Genomic DNA, 21,478 nt, shown 5'->3' with positions numbered 1-21,478 from the left:
TAAAAACGTCGGCCAATCTTCTCTAAGATTCATAAAAAGAACAAAAATAGTCGAATTAGAATCACATCTTGTTCAAATGAATTTGTCCTGATGTCGTACTTATTGTTTTAAACTATCCTCTTATAGACTTGTTAATTCTCATGTAGATGATAAGGCATATTTTTTTGCTAATTCTTGATAAATTCTCGCTTAATAGAATAACTCGTTTCCTGAAACCAGTCCCTAACCTCCGTCCAAAACATGTGCGTTACGTGTTTTATTAAATTGCTTTTTGTAAGGAACGCGAGAAAATCCTCACGTTCTCTATTCTCGCACAAAATATTTTTCTAATAAAAAGCAAATAGGCTACGAAATGGCGGTCTTCATATTTTTTGGAGATTGGTTTTTGGTATATGAAGTGAGCGAACGGGAAGTGGACGGTGCGCAGACACAATCACATTAGTATGAAAGTAATTTGATAGAAGTCAAGATAGCGAACGACAAACATTTATCATCATCAATCCATTAATAGTTATTTGTTGCAGGTTTTGTTTCTTAAATTTTGTTTCATGTTGGGGTGATAGATTTTTAGAAGATGGAAAGGTGGATGCCGCCTGACTTACATATGACGCAACCATCTAAGTCCTTAAGAATTGTGACGCATCTGTGATCTGATTCAGGTAAAACCTAGTCTAAATGAAGTTGGTCAGAGTTTTCAAGTCACAGATGTCAGGATCGGTAGAAACCACTCATCATCAGATGGTCAGAAATCTCTTTTTTTACATCAATCTTTCATAATAAACAAAACTAGAGAAGATATTTCCTCAAAATCAGAAAAGTTAAAACTTAAATTTGCCATGGTGGTGAACTTCAAGGTGATAAAGTAAAAGTTTGGGGCGAGACACCATTATTACATGATCAGTAGATTTCCTCGTAGAATTAGTAAGATTAAGACTATAACTTGCGACGGTGGGCAATTTTAGGTTCATTGACCTAATAAAGTAAGTTTCCCCGAGATGTTTTCCTTCGTCGTTCAAGCAAATGATAATCCCGGGACGATTGTCTTCGATAAATTAATGAGAGACGCGTCTATTGTTCATCATTTGACTTCCGGCGTGGGAGACAAAATTAGTTCTACTGAGCTGTCGCTGATAATGATATGGAATTATGACGAAGTTACTGTGAAGAAATAGCAATAACTCATAATATTATGATTGTAAACAGTTTGGTCGCGTTGCTGTGTTCTGGGTTTTATAAAATAATGAAAAGAATAATATAAATTTAAATGATATTAAGTGGCCAATGTCTCTTAAGGAAATACGCCTTCCAACAAAATATCAGGGATTCCGTTTGTTCCCAAGGATTAGGCTGGAATGCCTTATGTAAATAAGTATGTTTATTCAGTTAGTATGAGAACAAGTTGCAATACAGACTAAGGTCTAGCGTTTATGATACTCAGGAATCGTGAAGATTTTTACAACTAATAATGACGAGAACTAGTCTAGGAGATCTATAGTATATTATACTAGCTGACCCGGCAATAATTGTGTTGCCATATAAATAAAAAAAATGTTAAGGGTGAATAACCCTTATCACTTAGGTGTATGAAAAATAGATAGTAGCCGATTCTCAGACCTATTGAATATGCATATAAAATTTGGTGAAATCCGGTAAAGCTGTTTCGGAGGAGTCCAGTAACTAACATTGTGACACGAGTATTTTATATATAAGGTATGTATAATACATTTACAGTCGATTACAACTACTATCTCCTAAATGCCTCAGGTGGGATACTCAGGAATGTATTAGCTAAGTTACTGCGAACATCCTCTCCGTTGGCAGTCGACCAAGAGACGCCCAAACTAATGTCGTAAACTTCCTCGTATTCATTTAAAATTTTATATCGCTTGCAAGGAGCCGGGATGCAAGAATCCGGGTTGAACAAAGTAAATGAAATACGTTTCAAAGGAACCGTAAAAGATTTTTTGTCGACTGAGTTTACTGATGTAAAAAATATATATTTCTGCTGACTATATCATTAGTGCGGAGTGACAAGCCATCTGTTATCATTTTAAGTTGTAAGTATTGATGGTAAAGCATTGGATTGGATTTTTTTTATCTAAAACCTTAAACTAAATCTTAGGATAATGGTTGCAAGTCTTCTTTGCAAATCGTAATGGTTGCAAGTCTTCTTTGCGGTTATGAGATGTCGATCTTTAATAACATCTTTATTTTCGGACAAAGTCCTTGATAAAATTATTTCATGAAAAGAAACAGTAGTTAATTAGTGTCGGTATTATGGTCACTAATCATTATATTCCAAAATTCCAAGTTTCATTATTTAAGATTCTGCACACAAGCCTTTTACACAACCCGTCTGCCTGTTTATTCCACCGTTAAAATTTGTCTTACAATAATCATCATCACCATTATCAACCCATTACTGCCCTAGTGCTGGGCACGGGTCACCTATCAGAAGGTGAAGGATAAACCTTTGAAAAAATTTTTTTTTAAGTTTCTAAGGTATGCATATTTCGTCACGATGTTTTCCGTCACCATTTAAGCCAGTGATAATACATTTGTAATACGCACATAATTTTAAAAATTGAGAGGTGCGTGCCTGGGATTTGAAAGTCAGACCCCTTGGTTAAGAGGAGGAGTTTCTTAACCACTAGGATATCACTTCTTTGTTTTGTCTTACAACGCCATTAGTAAAAGTTAATCCTCAATGCCAGCAGTAAGTAAAGAACAAATTTACACTATACAGTAAACGTGTCGATATTACTCCTGAGTGCAGTACTTACTGCTAATATCTTAAGTTATTGGCATCAGACCAGAACACGTTCCAACTAATACCGTAAACTGCACTCAACTTAGTGGCGAATTGCAAACAGCACGGCGTTGGAGATCTTGGCTCGTAAAGTTTGGCTTATTGAGTATACATGAATATAGTAGATTTGTATACGATCCAGTAATTTTATGTATTGTATCCATCTTTCTTATGAAACTCTTCGAGTTTCAACTCCAGATCAGACTTATTTCTGCCTTATTTCAACATTTCAAGCGCTTCATTTTCTCAGTTTGAAGGGTGCGGTACTGGAGACACAATTACACGAAGCATTCCAACTTAGTTCTTAGGAAGGAAGGACTCCAAATTTTTTCATGTGTTTTATTGCAATGGTTCATGAGCGGCCGATTCTTTGTTAATGAATGAACGTAACCTTTTTTTTAAATTTCTCTGTCATGAAAACAAAAAACGGGCTTAAGAATATAATATGCCTCTAGCACAATTTAGACCAATCCACATGGCACCTCATAGGGATAATATCATATATGAAGATCCGTCAAGTCGTTTGGGCTTTAAAGTTTCCTAAAGAATGAGCCATATATATCTGATCTCGAAAAGTGTTACCTACCGCAGTGGGGTAAAAAGGTCACTTAGATCTGTTAAAGGTTTACGAATTGAACAGTTTCCTGCTATCAAGTTGTTAGTCAAATAGTCTAGGACCAATTGAGCATTTAGTTTATCGTCGTTTCAAAGATCGTAACAAGGTGTGAATTGTATTTAATGGTAGAATTGTTATAGATCCGACAGTGATATACGAATAACGATGATTACTCGAGGTCGGTGCAGTTCCGCTACTATTTTAATGATAATAGAGATAGACGTGCCCTCCGACATGGAAACGAGCATGTCATGTGTATTGTTGTTTGAAAAATGGTTTAAAGTAGAATGAGGGAAAACCTGTTCTTAATACAAATTTATACGGTAAGCAAATATATGACTAGGACAAAAATAGACAAATATAATAAATTGACTAGTTTATCTACTTGACTCGAGAAACTTACGAGTGGAAATACAGCCTCCGCTTTGGGAAAGTTATGGGTATATAGAACGAATGAAACAATATCATTATTATTAGAAGAAAGCACTACTTAATAGTGTAGTTCAAGGGCAGAAGTGTAAAATACTATTATTGTAACTTCTTCAATTAATTCTTCTCTTCTTAAGATATTATATTTTAGATCAATACTCACCAATGCGTACACTGACTCTTATTCAATTAAAATGATAAATCAAATTAGTTAATCGAACAATTTTCGTTTTTTATGAAATAACCCTCATTAAATAAATTCTGCAATACATTCAATCATTTATGTACATCGTGCTGTGCATATTTAGTGTGTATACACTCGATTATAATTTCCCTCCACTCAATATCAAACGTAAGGGTGCCTTTCCACGTGCGAGGTAGCTCGATTTTCATTCAATATCGAACGTTTGTCGCTGAATATGACATACATAGTTAAGTAAACTGGTTACATCTTTGGTGGAAAGTCCCCTTTAATCGGATTAATACCGGCGCTCAAAATACATCAAGAACATGCAGTCTGTCAACGACGTCGCTAATTATTAACGACAATGGATACAATGTTAGACAGGAGATTATAAACAGACTAACATGTCTATAATAAATATCAGGTGATTAATTATTCAGGTTTACATTTGAACCTTAACTGGTTTGAACTTACTTTAGACCCCTTCTTGTATGTAATATGTTATGTTTTGTTCAACCGAGTTTTCTGAAAAAAACTTTTTCTATGATAGGTATAGAAGTAAGTTGGTAAGTGGTTTCTGCCACCCATGGACGTCTGCAATCAATCCCGGATAAGATTAGATTTTTACCTCAGGTCAGTCACAGGTGCGTTGCTACCTCTGACGACAAAGTTGGAACGATACATAAAAATATGTCTCCCTTAATACACTTTTCAATCTATGTGTGGCGGTGGTGTTGCCAGAGTCCAACCATTTGGTTCTACCACCTTCAGTTGTTCCAATGTTCAGTAAAAATCAAATGTATTTCTCAGTCACCCAATAACGAGTACTAACCAGATTAATCACAGCCATTCACAATTTATCAAGAACACACAGTCTGTGGGTGACGTCGCCGCTAATTATTCGATTCGGTTGTTGGTAATTTGTCTGGCACGCCACAATAAGAGGATATTATCTGAACGGAATACTTTCGTATGTATTTAAATATTAACGACCTAATTAAGTGGTCACTGCCACACATTAATTTAATTAACCAAAATAAGTAAGGAGTTATATTGTAGGTCGCTTATAAAATGAAAATTACATTATACTCGTATGTATGTAGATCAGTATAAAATGAAGTCATTATGTTACATTTAATGTTTCTGGAAAAAAACTTAGCCTACATAGTACTCTGAAAAGCTCCTATGGAAGACCTGAACTATAAAAATACATAATTAATATTGGTCAGATAGTAATAGGCTAAATTCTTCAAGACATTGGGTACATACATACGAGCATATACATACGCACGAAAAACATTACCCTCGGCAATCGTTCAAATAGAGGTATTATAACTAAAACACCTACAGCAAAGTGTTAGTAGACACTTTATCATAGATCTGAAATGAATGGGATGATTAATGATTACCTTAGTAGGTTTTCTATTTAGTAGGAAAACAGGATTGTAATGTGCCTTAACATTTTTTTATACATATGGCAACACAACGTTTGCCGGGGCAGCTAGTTTTATATGTACATATATAAATGTGTTAAGTGTCTCTACTTCGATAATTGTAAAAGCAACAATCATCTTACCAACTGCCGCTTTCTATTAGAATATTTGTCAATAGTACGTATAACGAAAAAAATAAATTGAATCCTTCGAATAAAACCGGCAAATATTCAATGCATTATTTACCGAACGACCCTTCGGAATCTCGAATCATTTTATGATAACCTTTCATACTATTCAATAAGGTAAACTTATTCAAATATAGCTCAAACCTTTGCAAAACAGGCTCTATGCTTTGGTAATACGACGTGATTACTGCGACGTATGTGGAGGTATAAAAACTTCGGCAGTTCTCGCGTTAGTGGATCGTAAAGCAAACTTGGCGCTGGGAGATTGACGATACAGGGCGTGACGTCATAAATATGTAAGTTTGATTTAATGTACAAAGTTATTCTCAAGCTAAGATACGTTAAACTGTTTGAGAACAAATTATGACCCGCCCGAGACAACTTAAGCGGAGCTTAAGAGACAACAGAAAGTAAATGTGTAAGGTGACTGTTACTGGGCCAGTTTCGTGCGCACTTCAGTGTTTCAAAAGACAGGTTTCTATCATTTGATAGAATTTAAGCACATCAGCGTTGTACAGTATGTTCCTCGTTTGTCAATAATGGGATATAAAAAGGATTTTAGGACATTGGGAAAATCACATAACTCGGATTTAAAGTTTGAATCAAAAACTGAGAGGCCAAATTTCTTACTGTTGAACTCATCTATCAATACCAACTACTATCAATAAAAACGCAAATAGAAAAAAGCACGCAACTACGGAAACGGTTAAATTTGTTTTTCACATTTTTCAATGTTTACGTCGGTTTCATGCAGCGGTTTATTAACTCTTTTCGAGTCCGGTAGTACTCCATATTTTGAAGCAATTCGAGTGTTATTCGTACCTCGTACATGACTCTGCATGAAGCTAGAACTAAGTACTTCAGGCTATTAAAAAGCTACAACGGCTCAATAACCTACGGCTTAAAAATATAACTATGCAAAATTTTCATGAGTTAAATGTTTTATGGATACTCTCATCTTTAAAAGATTAAAGGGCAGTTTTTGCATATAAAAACCATGTATAAGCCAGCATAACACATATAACACCGCAAATAAAAATAAACTCTATAAATAAAGTATAGTTTAATATAAGTTTTTAATATTTTTCTTAATATTTGTATCTAATTAACTATTGTATTATGGTAAGTGATCACTGTCACTCTTTTATACTCTCTCATGGACATAGTATTCAAGTTAAAATATAATTTAAGTCAGATTCTGAGGTTAACCTGAGGTTTACCTCAAAACAAAGACTTTAAGGGGAATTACAACAAAACACAAATGTTATCAGTCTTTTCAAAGAACTGTACAAAAAGTTCTAAAAGATTCTACCACCCCTGCACTTTTTACAGTTAAATAATCATCTGAACTAACATACAATTTTCCAGCACCGAAATACATTTACACCATACATTGCTTTACTGGAAATGAAACACAAATAAGAAGCGCAAATACATCTCGTATTTCATGAAATACTAGTTAATTCATTAATATTACACACTATTCACAATATTTACCTGCACTTCTCTTTATTTAAATGGTTCATGTTTAATGAAACGCTCAGCCTATCTGATGCTACTGCCGCTCATAGACTTCTGTTACTGACTCTAAATAGTATAAGACCTAATATATGAAGATTTATTACCAAAACACATAGCAGTGGCGTAAAAATAACTGGAGTTCTATTGTCTATTGAAGTCGATTACAGATATTTTGTTACCTCTGAACCTTACCAGGACAGGAAGTCTCAGATTGTTATGACTACAATACCAAAGGCGGCGATGCATTGGCGGCTCCTTGGTGTTGCAATTGTCCATAGGAGACGGTGATGCTTTCCATCAGGTAGCCCGTCTGCATTATCGTTAGGTAAAATATATAAAAAAAACACCATACACTTGGAACCGGAAAATGGCAGTTTCATATCATTGTGATTGAGTAGTATTAGGTACGGCGGTAGTACCATCGAAGTCGGAGCATAAAAATAAAACTTCGAGTAAGGAAAAATTTCGCTTGCCTTTTCTACTCCCCACGAAAATTTACAATCACTTCCTAATGATCTCTACAGAATTTTAACAACGTGACTTAAAAACGTTGTTACAAGCTAACCTGCTTGTTTCAACTAACATAATTATACCATGTCTAATTTTATGCTAAATGAGAAATATACAAATATTGTTACTATTTCTTACAACTTACAAAATAATTTATTTTGAGAGTAATTAATAAAATTAACTATATATATAGTCACGCCAAGAAGTATACCTCACGTATGAAGGATACGCACCCCTTTTTAGTGCTAATAAGAATAAAACGTTTATCAGAATGACTTTCTTTTAATCGTAGCATTTCCGTAGCTAGTAGAATTCTCGTAGCAGAGAAAAGTTCTACGACCGACCGTAGCAAGTCAAATGTATCTTTTTAATTACTTTATGCTTCTCTTAATGTTCTTAAGCAGTTATTCGCGTGATATTTATTAGAGCTGGCTGGATATAACGGAAGCGTTGCGGAAAATATGCCGTTGTTTTAAATTGAAATTCCTGATTTTAACCAAAATGATCCTTTTGGTTGTAACTGTACATCGCTGTAACTGTAGCAATTTTTATTTTAACTTTTAGGAATTATTATTTTAATGGCATATAGTACTCATATGCTACACGGTGTTGACAGATTTCTGCTGAGACATCTATTAATCCAACATTTATAAATGCTTGACCATTTTTGGTATTTCTACCTCATCTAAATTATAGGAGTGATAGATGCTATATTTTTAAGCAGTCTGGTTTTTGTTATATAATTGTTCTCTATTTGTATAAATACGAATCTACTTGAAATCGACTAGTCCAGAATTCAGTAATAACTTGTTAGACTAAAATTATAGCAAATTGTTTACTGTGTTGATTGTTTTAATTACAAATTCGTGTTGCAAAGCAATAAGAAGCTTTATTTAATGTTCCACTAGCGAGTAAGTAGTGTAATAATTTAACTAATTAATTACCGTATACGAAACTCCTTGCATGTTTACTCCGTTTACAGCTATCCCGAGAATTATAATGTTTTCGGATCCCTATTTCCGCCTTACAACAGCAGTGTAGCACTTATGTGTTCTTGTTGGAATTCCAGTAATAGGACAGAAGTATGTTTATAGGATATTTAAACATAGCCTTCAGGGGTACGCATTTAGAGGTAGTTTAAAATAAGTCTCTAGAATAATTATCGTTCACTGCAGATATCTATTGCTTGCACAGAATACTAACTACCATGTGGACTATATGATTTTATTTTGTTTTTTTTTTTTTTAATATTAAACTACACTGTGAGTATGGACTCTATACGACTAAGACAAAAAGCCGCGTATGTATAGAGACGAGACTCAAAGAGCGCCCTTTTCACACCCTTTGTATCAGAAGTCAGTATACAGCAACTTTGTTTTCTAAGAAAAATGTGGTCGTGCCACATGAACACCACAATCATGGTATGTAGCAGTACCACCTTAAAAGACTCTGCTTCCACACACACGTGGCTTATTAAAAAGTTAAATGTAAATTGGAAGCTGTTAAAATATTTCACACCACGAGCTGCATATTAACATGACAATATTTAACCGAACCACATATCGGAAGTTTCGCGTACACCTAATTTTGATTAGTATCGCTCTCATATTAATTAAACACTGTTTTGCGGCGTCCATGTGGTTTTATATGTCATCCGAAACAATATTGATAGCCATTTATTGAATATGCAACACTGTTTGCTTAATATTATTTTAAAATACATTTATTTTGGAATTTTCTACATCCCAGGCCCGATTTTACTTATCATTATTGTTTCTCTATGTATTGTGTTATACCAATTATTGTCAAACTGCTAGGGATAAATGTCCCCTGTCCCTGTAGTTCCGGAACCAGAATAAGGCTACGGTATCCTCTGCCTGTCGTAAGAGGTGACTAAAAGGGAGTTTCTGGGGTTGCGGACGGCAAGAGTGGGAGCTCAAACCGCCCGGCCAGCGACCCCGGGAAGGACGCGGTATGTGTGGTCGGATACCGTTGTACAGACGGTGTGGCGAGTGTCACGCCCACCTGAGCGGAGCCCGATTGCGTTCCTTTAGAGATCCCGGAGTCCTCTACGCAGCGCCGGAGACGGCAACCGGGGGGTTTTAGTGCGGTAAGAGTCCCACATAACCCTGTGTCGCTCTCACGGCACCGGGTATCTTTTGAAGGTTTCCCACTTGTTAACAAAAAAAGGGGTAAATGTCCTCAGATAGAAAGAGGGGTTAGGCATTATCCCCCACGCTGGCCAAGTGCGAATTTAAAGAACTCTCAGGTGTATTATATAGGTTTGTTTCTGTTATTTTCCTTTACCGTTGCAGCGACTAAGTTTTAGTTCCAATCTTTATGTATGTAATATAATATTTTCGATAACGTTCGGTTAATGTTTTTAAAAACATATTCATTTCTACTTTACCACTAAAAGCGGAACTATCTGCCAAAAGATTTATTTTTTGACAGTTTTATCCAGAATGTTCCCTATTCTAAAACTAAATAGGATCTTTTGGACAAGCGTGCTACCCTTAACCGCATCTGACTTGACATCTGATAAGATTGCGGTTTTAAAAGAAGTTTTATTTGTGTATCACGTCTCACTACTTCTACTCATTATTATAAATATTCTTGGTTAAACTATAACTTGGTTAAATTCGTGTTACGGTATTACTGCTATAGTTGGTTCGATAATAGTTATTTAGTTTAAGGCAAAGTTAAAGATTATTTTACAAATAAAATATAAGTTGTAAGGCATAATTATGATTTAATGTAGAATGACATATAACAAAGATAATATTCTTATGGCAAGCAAAAGAACTAACCTACCCAAGCAGACGACTTTTCGCTTGCAAAAGTTAATATAGTCAGCTCATAAACTGTACCCTTAGTATGAGTTTTTACGTTTTTACAAAAATTACTGTTTTGGTATTTGTTTACGTATTTGCCCATACATTTGCAATCAGCGCCCCAGAAATGATTGAAAATGTATGGGTAATACGTAAACAAATACAAGAACAGTAATTTTTGTAAAAACGTAAAAACTCATACTAAGGGTACAGTTCTTACATTTCTAATTACACTTGAGAAAATTATTGTGTTTATGCTTCCCCAACATTTTGATGAATATTCTATTTATATCACACTCCTAATACTTAGATCGGATTACTTAAGACTTCCAAACTTTAAGCTTAAGTCAATGTTTACTATAACTTTAGTAATTGCGACAAAACCTGAACGTTGGGTCGAAAAGCCCAATAGTTTGCCGTTTAAGTAATATAATTATAATACTTGTTATAGTAGTTGTCATAATGACAGGTCGTTCTCATTATCGTCGACATTAAATTTTATGTTAACTGGGTTTCTAAATACCATTTCGACGAACTTTATATGAAGGCGTAACGTTCGTGTCATACTCGTAGTTCGTTCATAAATACACTCCCTTGAAAGTTCATACATACAAAAATGAAAAGCAAATATGTGGCTATAAGGCTTGCCGGAACATTGAAGCATAATTTACACGAGAATGACTGATCAGTAGTTTTTTTTTACAGCATGCAGTCCTCCTTCCTCAGTGCCTGAATCGAAACTATTCGAGCAATGTGTGACCTACGGTGCCGAAACGTGGTCCTTTACTGTAGGCCTCATCCGAAAGCTCAGAGTCGCTCAGCGGGCTATGGAGAGAGCTATGCTTGGTATTTCGAGACATAATTGGAAATTATGAAATACGTAGACGAACCAAGCTTAACGACATAGCTCTCAAAAGTAGCAGGCTTAAGTGGCAATGGGTCGGCCACATCGATCGGAGGACCGATAACCGATGGGGATGAAAGGTCCTCGAGTGGCGACCACGTGTAGGCAAAAGAAGCTCAGCCCGCCCCCCGACTAGGTGGACCGATGACCTGAAGAAAACGGCGAAAAACCGCTGGCTTCAAAGGGCACGGGACCGGGAGGAGTGGCGCCAATTAGGGGAGGCCTAAGTCCAGCAGTGGATCTCAAAAGCCTGATGGATGGATGGACGGATGGATGCAGTCTATCTCGCAAAGAAAACAGAACACAGAAGCGCTTAACTCTGCTGGTATGTACCTCCGAAGCCGAACCACAAAAGGTTATACTACCAACAAAGTTTTCGTGAATATTATGTATTTTTATACGATCTATATCAAATTTTATTTCCCTAATTAATTGGTATGTATTTTTTAATTTCAGGCACATCCAATTTGCTAAGAGTGCATGTTTTTGACTTTCACAAATAATTTTTATACTTAGTACTTGTAGATGTCGTGTTAAATATAATTATTTAAAGCTTTTATTACACTCACTACATTTGTAAAGCTCGAGGCGTTCAGCATCACTCCACTTGTAATCAACGCTGAGGGTTTTATGAAAAGCATTTATTTTATCAGTATACTTTATAATAAGCCTGAACTAAATGGAAGTTTATTTAACGTTATAGGGTTGAGCTAAGGTTTATTTGCACCTGAGGATCTTTAATACTTTTGTTCAACTCCCATAAAGAGGCGCGTGGAGGGGGAGAAATCGTCGCCGTGTTCGTATAGACCTCGAGATGGCACTACCGGTGTTACCAGCTTCTCTTAAAAGATGATGGAATGGGGGAACTCCTGTTCCATCCCAGAAGACGGTCCCTTAAAGGATGTCAAGCAACGGCGAGATCGCGGAGGCATGTAGAATCGTACTCGTGGCCCGATTAATAGACATAAAGTGTACTATTGTAGGGTTCAAGTCGGTAGGAGCCCGGCATAAAACTTCATCGGTCCCGGGACTGCAAGATATCCATGACAAATTTCTATACGTAAAAAAAATATTAAGTACTTAAATCTAATTGAAGTGGTTCATAAAGTATTCGCTTCAGTTAATTTGTCGTTTGTAGGTTCACCACTGAACCCAGAGCCCTTGTTGGTTCAGTCATAAATTCACGTGACATGGCGTATTCGTGATTAATGTAGCTGTGTTGCCCTCCGTTTTATTGTTCCGGCATTATGTTAAAAGCAGCCATTTATTATATACTAACACTTCACTCGTAAAGACTGAAACCTGAAATTATGTCAACTTTTAAAATAAACTTTAATACGAAAACACATTAACAATTCATATGTGATATTCCTTTTGAAGTATTTTGCAAATTTTCGAGAGGCAGTGTCTATGAGAGATGATATTTAGTATTATTAAGGATCTTGTTAGATTAAGCGGTAGGAGAGAAATAATAAAATGTAAGAAGTAGCTAGCAAGTATGTAGTCGGCCTAATGATAAATGATTATCGCTGCTCATGAGCAACTACTGTAATCAATGCCAAAAATAATTAGAATAACTCCTGAAGTTGGCAACATATACTTTGCTTACCCTGAGAACTAAGTTGAAATCAGTAATATGTATTTGTATCTTTTCCAAGATTCCTCTTCAAACATAACACATCAAACTCTGTTAATGCTGTTATAGGGCAGAAAAGAAATAGATGTGCACATTTTGCTTTTCACGGCAAACCACAAGGGTTTTACAACTTTTTACTTGTATAATATTCATCGCTCATGTGTCACTCGTCACCGGTGAAACAGTTATTTTAAATACATATCCAAGTTTTTGACAATTCGCTATATTTCTGGGTATATTTGAACAAGTTGAACTTGGAACGTATTTCACGTTGTGTACTGAGATGCCATAATTATTCCAATTTACTTGAGCTAAGTTTAGAACGTAATGGAATATTTGCAAGATCTGAATATTGTAGTGCTTATTTGCGGTGGAAAGAAAAATCTTTCCAACTGATTTCAGTACTACAGTTGTTGAATCTTAGTACTACCTTAGTTAACATAACTTTGTTAATTAACGTACTTAACAATGTTAAAATCTTAAATATTAATTACTACAGTCTTCTGATTTGAAGGTGTTTAAGGTAAAAGAAGTGAAACTAAGAGAAACAGTTTGTGGCCCAGTGGAGGTTGGTTTCAATTTTTTTTGTAGAGTAAAAATGATTAGCACCAAACCATTATCATCAGGTTGGCTGTTTCTCTTACCACGCCGTCCAAAGCAAAATACAGCAGCGCTTAACATTGCTGTTATTAGACAGAAATAGGTGTAGTGGTAGTGTCACCGGAGTCGAACCACAGAGGGTTTTACCACCTTGTAATCTAATTTACGGTTTTGTTTCGCAACACTCTTAAAACCAGGACAATGACTTGGAAAAATGTCTGTGACTTCAATATTGTCATTCAAAGAGAATAGAAAACAATAATTACGACGTTATACAAGATTCCCCTTTCATTCATAATGTTTTACTGCTTCATTAATTAACCCCGAAGAAATAGAAGTGCTTTAGCAATAATTTATATTTCTGTTGAGACAATGTTTGTTCGTTTGAATGAAATTTACAAGTTGCTTAAAAATGAATGTTTCATTCGCAAACTCTAAATTCTATGATTGACGGCTTCATATTTTTGTTGGTAGAAGTTTAAAGGGAAAACGGCAATTTCTTTGTAAGTGGTCAAGAAATTCTATAAGCACTTCAACATAATTTCAAAATAAGGTAGACTATTTAATTTATCTAGGAGGACTACTTCGTTCATCTAACATTTTGCCACTAGTTATCTCCCATCCATCTGTAAACCACGCTCGACATCGCTTAACTTTAAATCTGTAACTATCTACGGTCATTGTTAATAATCAATCGATCCATTTCTTGCTTAAAAAAGAAAGAAATTTGACAAATTTAGATCTTTGGTATTCAAAATATTTGTCTGATTTTAATAATAACAGCCGTTACACAATAAAACCTATTATTTGCGTATTTAAAATTAATGATCACTATATTAAACCATATTCCTCGCAAATTCGTGATAAGCTTCACGTAGCATTAAAAATTAATGATGACTGGTTTCAACCATGATTTTTCCACATTTATTTGAAGTCTACCAATCATTATCAATCCGAATTCAATACCATTTGACATTCGACACCTCCGTTGATATATGACAAGACATGAGCCCCAATCTCGAGCCAAAGAGTCAAGTGTTAGTACATAATAAATGGGTGCTTTTAACGTAATGCTAGGAACAATGAAACGTAGGGCAACATAAATGTGGTACATTAATCACGAATTCGCTATGTCACGTGAATTTATGACTGAACTAACGCTTGTTAGTGTTAGTTCTTGGTTTTAGAGTATACATGAGGCGTTGGATGTATTGTAGGGTTCTCGAAATTAAATTTGAAGATGGTAGAACCCTTTGTGGTTCGACTCCGGCGGCACCACAGCTACACCTTTTTCTGCCTAATATATGCAGTGATAAGCGCTGTTGTGTTCTGGTTTGACGGGTGCGGTAAGGGAGACATACTTTTTCGAAGCGTTCCAGCTCAGTCCTCAGGCATAGCGGCACATCTGTGGTCGACCTCAGGTGGTAATATCTAATCCTATCTGAGGTTGATTAGTGATGTCCAAAGGCGGCAGTAGCCACTTACTATCCGGTGGACTGTATGCACTGCTACCCCCTTATTTATAAAAAAGCGTTCTTGGTTTAGAGTATACCCAAAACATTGGATATATTGTAGGGTTCTCAAAATTAGTATATTTGTAGTTTAATTGTCTTTAATGATTATGAAGTTTTATGGTATAGTCCGCGTAAAACTGCTAGTCCGTTTTAAATATCGAAATGAATCGCGTCGCCATTGCAAATTGTATGAGTACACTTGCTCGCTACAACTTCAAAGCGGACTAGTAGTTTGGCGCGGACTATACTTTTATGAATTTGAAGTAGTAAAGGCGTATGCTACGATACCTGACGATAAGTATTATCGCCTGTACACATTTGTCTAATATTATATTACAGAGGATAACTCTTTCCTAATCCTATAAACAGATAGAATACGGTTGCTCTTTGAGGTTGTTTTAATCTTCTTGAGTTGAAGCTCCTTGTATAAATGTCCTTTCAAGACAGAACATAGCGGCGATTATTACTGGTATTATAAGATAGACTGAATGCAGCGTCGGTGATCTCTCACAGACTAATCACAGCCGATTCTGCTATATTTGAAAGATGTTATAAGATACTTTAGCCTTAGACAACGATGTAAGACTGCTATTTTCTGTTTTGAACTATAATGCAGATATATTATATGTTAGAACTTAATTCTCGAGGGTGGTCCTTAGATTTACCAATTACCGAGAACCTAATACAATCTTGTGTGTTATTACCTAATCCAATCTTGTTGTTATAAAATCTGCGTCCAAGTAACTAACCGTTATTACTAAGTTTTAGTATCTACATTATATTATTATATAATTATATTATGAGTGACTTATTTAGTTATTATAAAAGTCTGTAGCACAGACGTGTGTGAGTGATAGCCTAGTGATAAACACGCTTTCTAAGTCAGCGGTCCGAGCTTCAAATTCCAGGCACGGACAACTGATTTTTTAATGTACGTATTAGAATTTAATTATCACTTGCTATAAAGATGAAGGAAACCATTGAGAAGAAACTTAACTACTAGCCTGAGAGATTGTTTAAAAAAGTTCTTATAGTCCTGTAAAGTCCACAAACTCACAGTTAAGCAGAACGGTGGACTATGATCAGCACCTCTTACTTTAAAAGGAGACTAGCCAAGCCACGACCTATATTCAACGTTTTACAATACATCTCATTGTGTTACCATGAAATATTTAAGGAAAATTATTTCGTTTTTGCGCAAATCACAAACATAGACGTTCATGTACATTTCGTTCGCTCCACTGGGCGTTTTAAGTAACAGATCAATAAATACCTACCTATAAGCGGCGGTGTTTTATTTGTTGAGTATTGGTAAGAGCAACGAAATCAAACAATGTGTTCTACTTTTACTCATACTTAGCAGAAAAGTTAAAAGCTTAGACTGAATCTACCTCAAATAAAATGTTATTATGTGTGAGGTAATTATGTGACCTTACATAGACATATATGAGGACAGCCTGTTGGTAACAGGCAACCGTCCTTACGAACCAAGAAGCAACATTTGTATTTCAGCAAAAGTAGATAGCTTATATCGGCAGGCTATTAATTAGACTAAAGAAAATGCTGATTTTACCCGACAGCGAAGGGACAGGTTTTTCGAGTGTACGTACATATTAGGGTTTGTATGTATATATTATTTTTCGGCATCCCTTACAGCTAAAACAGCTTGACGGATTTTATGCCGAAACAGTAAAAAAATCTAATTTCTTAATCTTTGCTTCGCCGAGAATCGAACCTCTGCGTTGTTATCGGGACTGTGACCACTGCACGCAGCTCGTCAGTTTGTCATCTATTTTATATTTATGGGCCGACTCAAAGTTTGATGCCCGCTTAATATAATACGAACATACCCCTTTCGACAAATTTCTTGCTGACCTTGGAACTAAAAGTGATAAAATTTTATTACTTTCACTTCAGTCCTAACTGACGGCTGGAATTTTATGGCTGCTCTCCAGATAAAAGCTGTTTAGCTAACCCAGATAACAGGGTCCCTTAATTGGGGTGACATAAAATATTAAGTACACGGCATGGTCAGTTTTTGTTAAATTAATTAATCATTAGCATTTTTCCTTAACGGGTTTATTTAAAATATTATTTTGAATTTTTTCTTTGTCGTTATAAAGTGACAAATTGGATTATAAACACGTAATGATTGGATTGGAGTACTACTTTATATCGGAAGAAGATTTTTTTTATAGTCGAGAGTGCAGTCTACCTGATGGTAAGTGGCTATTGCCGAACATTCAACCCCAAATAGGATGAGACACTGCTGTTATGAGGCAGAAATAGGTGTGGCGCTGCCGCCGAAGTCGAACCACAGAAGGTTTTACCACCCTCAAAGATACTTTGTTACCCTGAAGACTAAGCTTAAATGCCTTAGATAAATGCTTCATTTGACGTTCTTCAAACAAGAACACAGCAGCGCTTAACACTGCTGGTAAAAGTCAAGGGTTGCCGGTTAGCAGCTCCCCTAGTTCGAAACGAACTTAAATCTTAATTTACGAAATCGTATTCCGAAAAGTTTTCTTACTTTCGAGTAAACAAAATATTTTAAATCGAACTTCTAATACATATGAACAAGTACAACCTGGAACTAATTTTCCAGAACAAACAGAGGTACTAATTCCAAAAGACGATGCAATCTGCGGAGTCGAGATTGCTTGTCGAGTTGTTTAATTAGAGATATGTCACGAGAGTTCTAAGCAAACATTGCTCAAAGCGCATTAGAATGAAGTTATGATAATACTGAACTTAATCTTTCTGTGGGTGTTTCTATAAGGTAGAAATATAGAAGCAAATGAGCATGCTACCCACCTGATTGTAGGTAAGGTAGTGCTGCCCATAGGCATCTGCAACTAACTTCATACAGAACAGGAGTTCTCAAGTCGAACAAATGTACAAGGCCATGCAGAGAACTATGTAACCACGTTATAATTATGTTAATGATCCACCATTGTGGATAATTGTGTTATTCATTGTATTGTCCATGATGTCCATCGACATACCATGGCATCCATCATACAAGAAATTGTAGTATAGATCTGTAAATTTCAATTGTGTAACATAATAAGGATCGTAAGAGATCCTTAGTGGCGGACTAATATTGTCGGGGTCTCGGGGCTGAAATATTAAGTGAGGCCCCCAGTTTAAAAAGTTGTTTAGGTTTAATTTTACAAAATTAAAATCTTTTTTTCGCTGATTTATACACATTACATATTTTTTATATATATTTCACAGATTGTTTGGTTCTAACGACCTTTTTTTAGCTACTGTGCTTGGGGCCCCCAGGACAGGGGCCCGGGGCAGACCGCCCCTTCCGCTTTATATTATGTACACTTGCTTTACTTTTCGCCCGTGTACATCTCTAGTTAACGCCAATAAGAGGAATATTCCTTTCAGAAGGTCATTAAAATATGTAAACACCATTGAGGGGCGCCTTCAATCATCTTGCCACACCCTTCAAGACAGAATACAGTAGCGCCAACCTTCACTAGTAAGCAGAAACAGCTACGTGAAACAGAAGTGAAATGCCCAAATTCTTTTAAGAGTTTAAGTACACACAGGCATATTAGTGACGTTATATTTTGTATGAAAAACCTCACTAATGTTTCCATCATGACTTCAAGCCTAAGGTCTTCGGAGGCTCGCGGCCGAAATGTTGAATGAGGCAAGAGGAGAAATGGAGGCCCCCAGTATTTCAGTGGTGGTTTCATTCGGGCGACCTTTTTTATGCTGATATATACCTATGTCCAGTTTGGTCCTAAAGAACTTTTTAGCTCATTACATATTACACTGCTTTTTAGTTCGGAGCAACTGTGTTTAGAGCCCCCAGGATCGGAGGTCCCGCACCATCCCTCTACCCCCCCCCTCCCTTTAGTCCGCTAGTGATTTAAGCTTCTTTATCGTTGTATAAATAAAATATGGAGTCCATACAATCATTCGGTTTCTATTTTGCGTTGGAATCGTCAATCATTGCTTGTTTTATCCGCTAAAAGCATGTCGACGTCATCAATTAATCAATTACAGAGTTGATGGCTGATGTTACTTAGTATATTGGTTCATGTGGACATAAATCATTTTGTAGGTATCCTAATCAGCATAAACGTAAATACTCTGTGCTCTAAAAGGTTACTGGACATTAGTTTCATTTACGGGCTTAGCTACTTTCAGAATAGGTGATTTGCGTTTTGGAGATTGCAGCATCACATTTTGACTTGCTGCGTTTAATGGCGGTATCAAACGAGCGTTTTCGCGCCTGTATTAGTGCTGCACCGCATTTTCGCGTTTGGTTACTGCTTCAAGTGTCCAAAAGAAGCAGCGACGGGCACTCAAATCTGTCTAGGATGTAGCGTTTAATCACTGCACCTTTTTTTACGAAGGGAGCCTTCAAAAGGTACCCGACGACGTAGAAGCGACGCCGGGTTATGTGAGATTTTTACCGCCCTTAAAGCCCCCTGGGCGCCGTCCTCAATGGAACTGTTGGAGAATTCCGGCATCTCTGCACCTAGCTTCCGAAAAACATCTAAATCGTCGATCACCGATGTTAAAAGTAGCATGTCAGGGTTCAAAATGAGAGTAATATTCAGAAATGAGCTCTGATGACACATGAATAGCACGTTCAATTGGTGGCTGAAGTAGATGAATAACTTCATACGGAGACCCTCACTATCTTCTACATTTAATCACTCAGTCTGACGTCCACGGGAAGAGATGCCAGTAATATCACAATTGTAGTCGGACGCAATACGACAAACAGATAAATTGTGACGTGATTTTTATTTAGTATGATTTCATAGGATTCGCTCTTGAAGATACATAATATTTAGCAACAATATTCAATGTTTCCTCGAAAATCCCCATCTCAATTCCAATTCCTGCATTAGTAATAAAAGACCGTACATAATGATAAACTTTGAAAATAAAATTATCTATCGAATTTAGATTTTAATGCAACTTTAATTTTATCATAATTTCCGTTAAAAGGTTGTCTGTATCAATATTGGCTCGTTATGTCATGGGAATGCGTTGATAAACGCGAGCTCCGATAGGTCGCTCAAATTTCATAGAAATTAATTACCTCTCGCTCTATTTATGCAGGAACGTCTGTCAGTAATAACAATGGTTAACAATTTTGCCTATCTACGTTCAAAATTGGGCAAATTTTGTGGTAAATATTTGCCAAATTTCGAAATATAGTTGACGAAAATTGTATAAGGTTGATTTTATTACTACCACATTAGTCACCATTAGGGTCTACCTTCGTAGATCCCGGAGTCCTCCACGTAGTGCTGTGGTCGGCTACCTTGGCGTTTGGGAGTAAAAATTCCATAAAACTAGGTGTCGCTCCCACGGCGCCAGGTACCTATTGAAGGTTGTTAAAAAAAGAGTCTACATTCGTATGGTGCAAAATTTGCTAGCGCACATTTCTCCAGGGTGACCTAGGCCTTACTTTCATTCTAAGAGAGGGTTAAACTAATAAACTTTTTAATTAATGCAAATAGAAACAAAAAATGAACCTCAAAATCTGACACGAATTTTACACAAGGCGTTTAGCGTCCCGTTCTGATTTCACACACGAAGATTTTTGGTTTCAATTCCAAATTGAATTTAGATATCTATGGGTATGTGTATTTGAGTTTTCGTCTTTCTTAACATCTTTTATTTTTTTTCCCATTTTAATTTATTTAAAAATTAAAAGCTCATTTAACGGGGCTTTCATAAATTTAACTTGCACCCTAAACTGAGATGTCACTTTTGTGTATTTATGTACTCACCAAATTCATGTAAAAAATTCTAGAAGTAAAGAGAATATACTAAATTCGTACGATCCTATAAAAAAACATACCAGGCAATATAAGGTATTTCAAATATATAATTTAAAAAATCAAAGTAGGTACTTACCAATTAATCAGAACTCGGTACCGACATCGCAACTCACATCCACAGCCAACCACTAAAGAAACAAACACGCGCACTTATAAAATAGAACGTACGCGAAAGTTTTAGCGCAGACCAGCCGTACTAGAGACGTCTGCACCGCTCGACAGCCGGCGGCATACTGCCTCTTCAATAGAAAAATCTCAGAGGCTCCGTAACCACGTTCCTATTCAATGTATGCTACGAATTGCTACGAATAAGCTGTAGATAAGAGGCTGGTGCAGCTAGATCTATCTTTTCAGTTGTTGTTTAAATCAGTATTATAAAAAATATTGGAGATAAATGTGAAGTAGAGCTTTTTAGTTTTACAATTGTAACTTACAGCGTTTATAAATACCTGCGTTGTTTTTATACCTTGATGGG

The 21,478-nt window shown here is 36.1% G+C and overlaps 1 protein-coding gene across 2 annotated transcripts in view; it reads right to left on the bottom strand.

The window, feature by feature from the left end:
• Positions 1–21,222, bottom strand: part of LOC140757230 (metabotropic glutamate receptor 2-like) — a 233,859-nt gene extending 212,637 nt beyond the window's left edge. For both annotated transcript variants that reach the window (XM_073092769.1, XM_073092770.1), the window contains exon 1: positions 21,080–21,222. The gene's annotated coding sequence lies outside the window, so the exon portion shown is untranslated. The remainder of the gene's footprint in view (positions 1–21,079) is intronic.
• Between the last annotated feature and the right edge of the window lie 256 nt (positions 21,223–21,478).

This window comes from Epargyreus clarus, unplaced genomic scaffold (genome assembly GCF_041222505.1).
Source record: "Epargyreus clarus isolate Ecla_fem2 unplaced genomic scaffold, WU_Ecla_fem_2.2 ptg000004l, whole genome shotgun sequence".
NCBI classification, from domain to species: domain Eukaryota; kingdom Metazoa; phylum Arthropoda; class Insecta; order Lepidoptera; family Hesperiidae; genus Epargyreus; species Epargyreus clarus.
The sequence above is the reverse complement of the archived record's forward strand: the minus strand, read 5'-3'. Positions and strand labels throughout refer to the sequence as shown.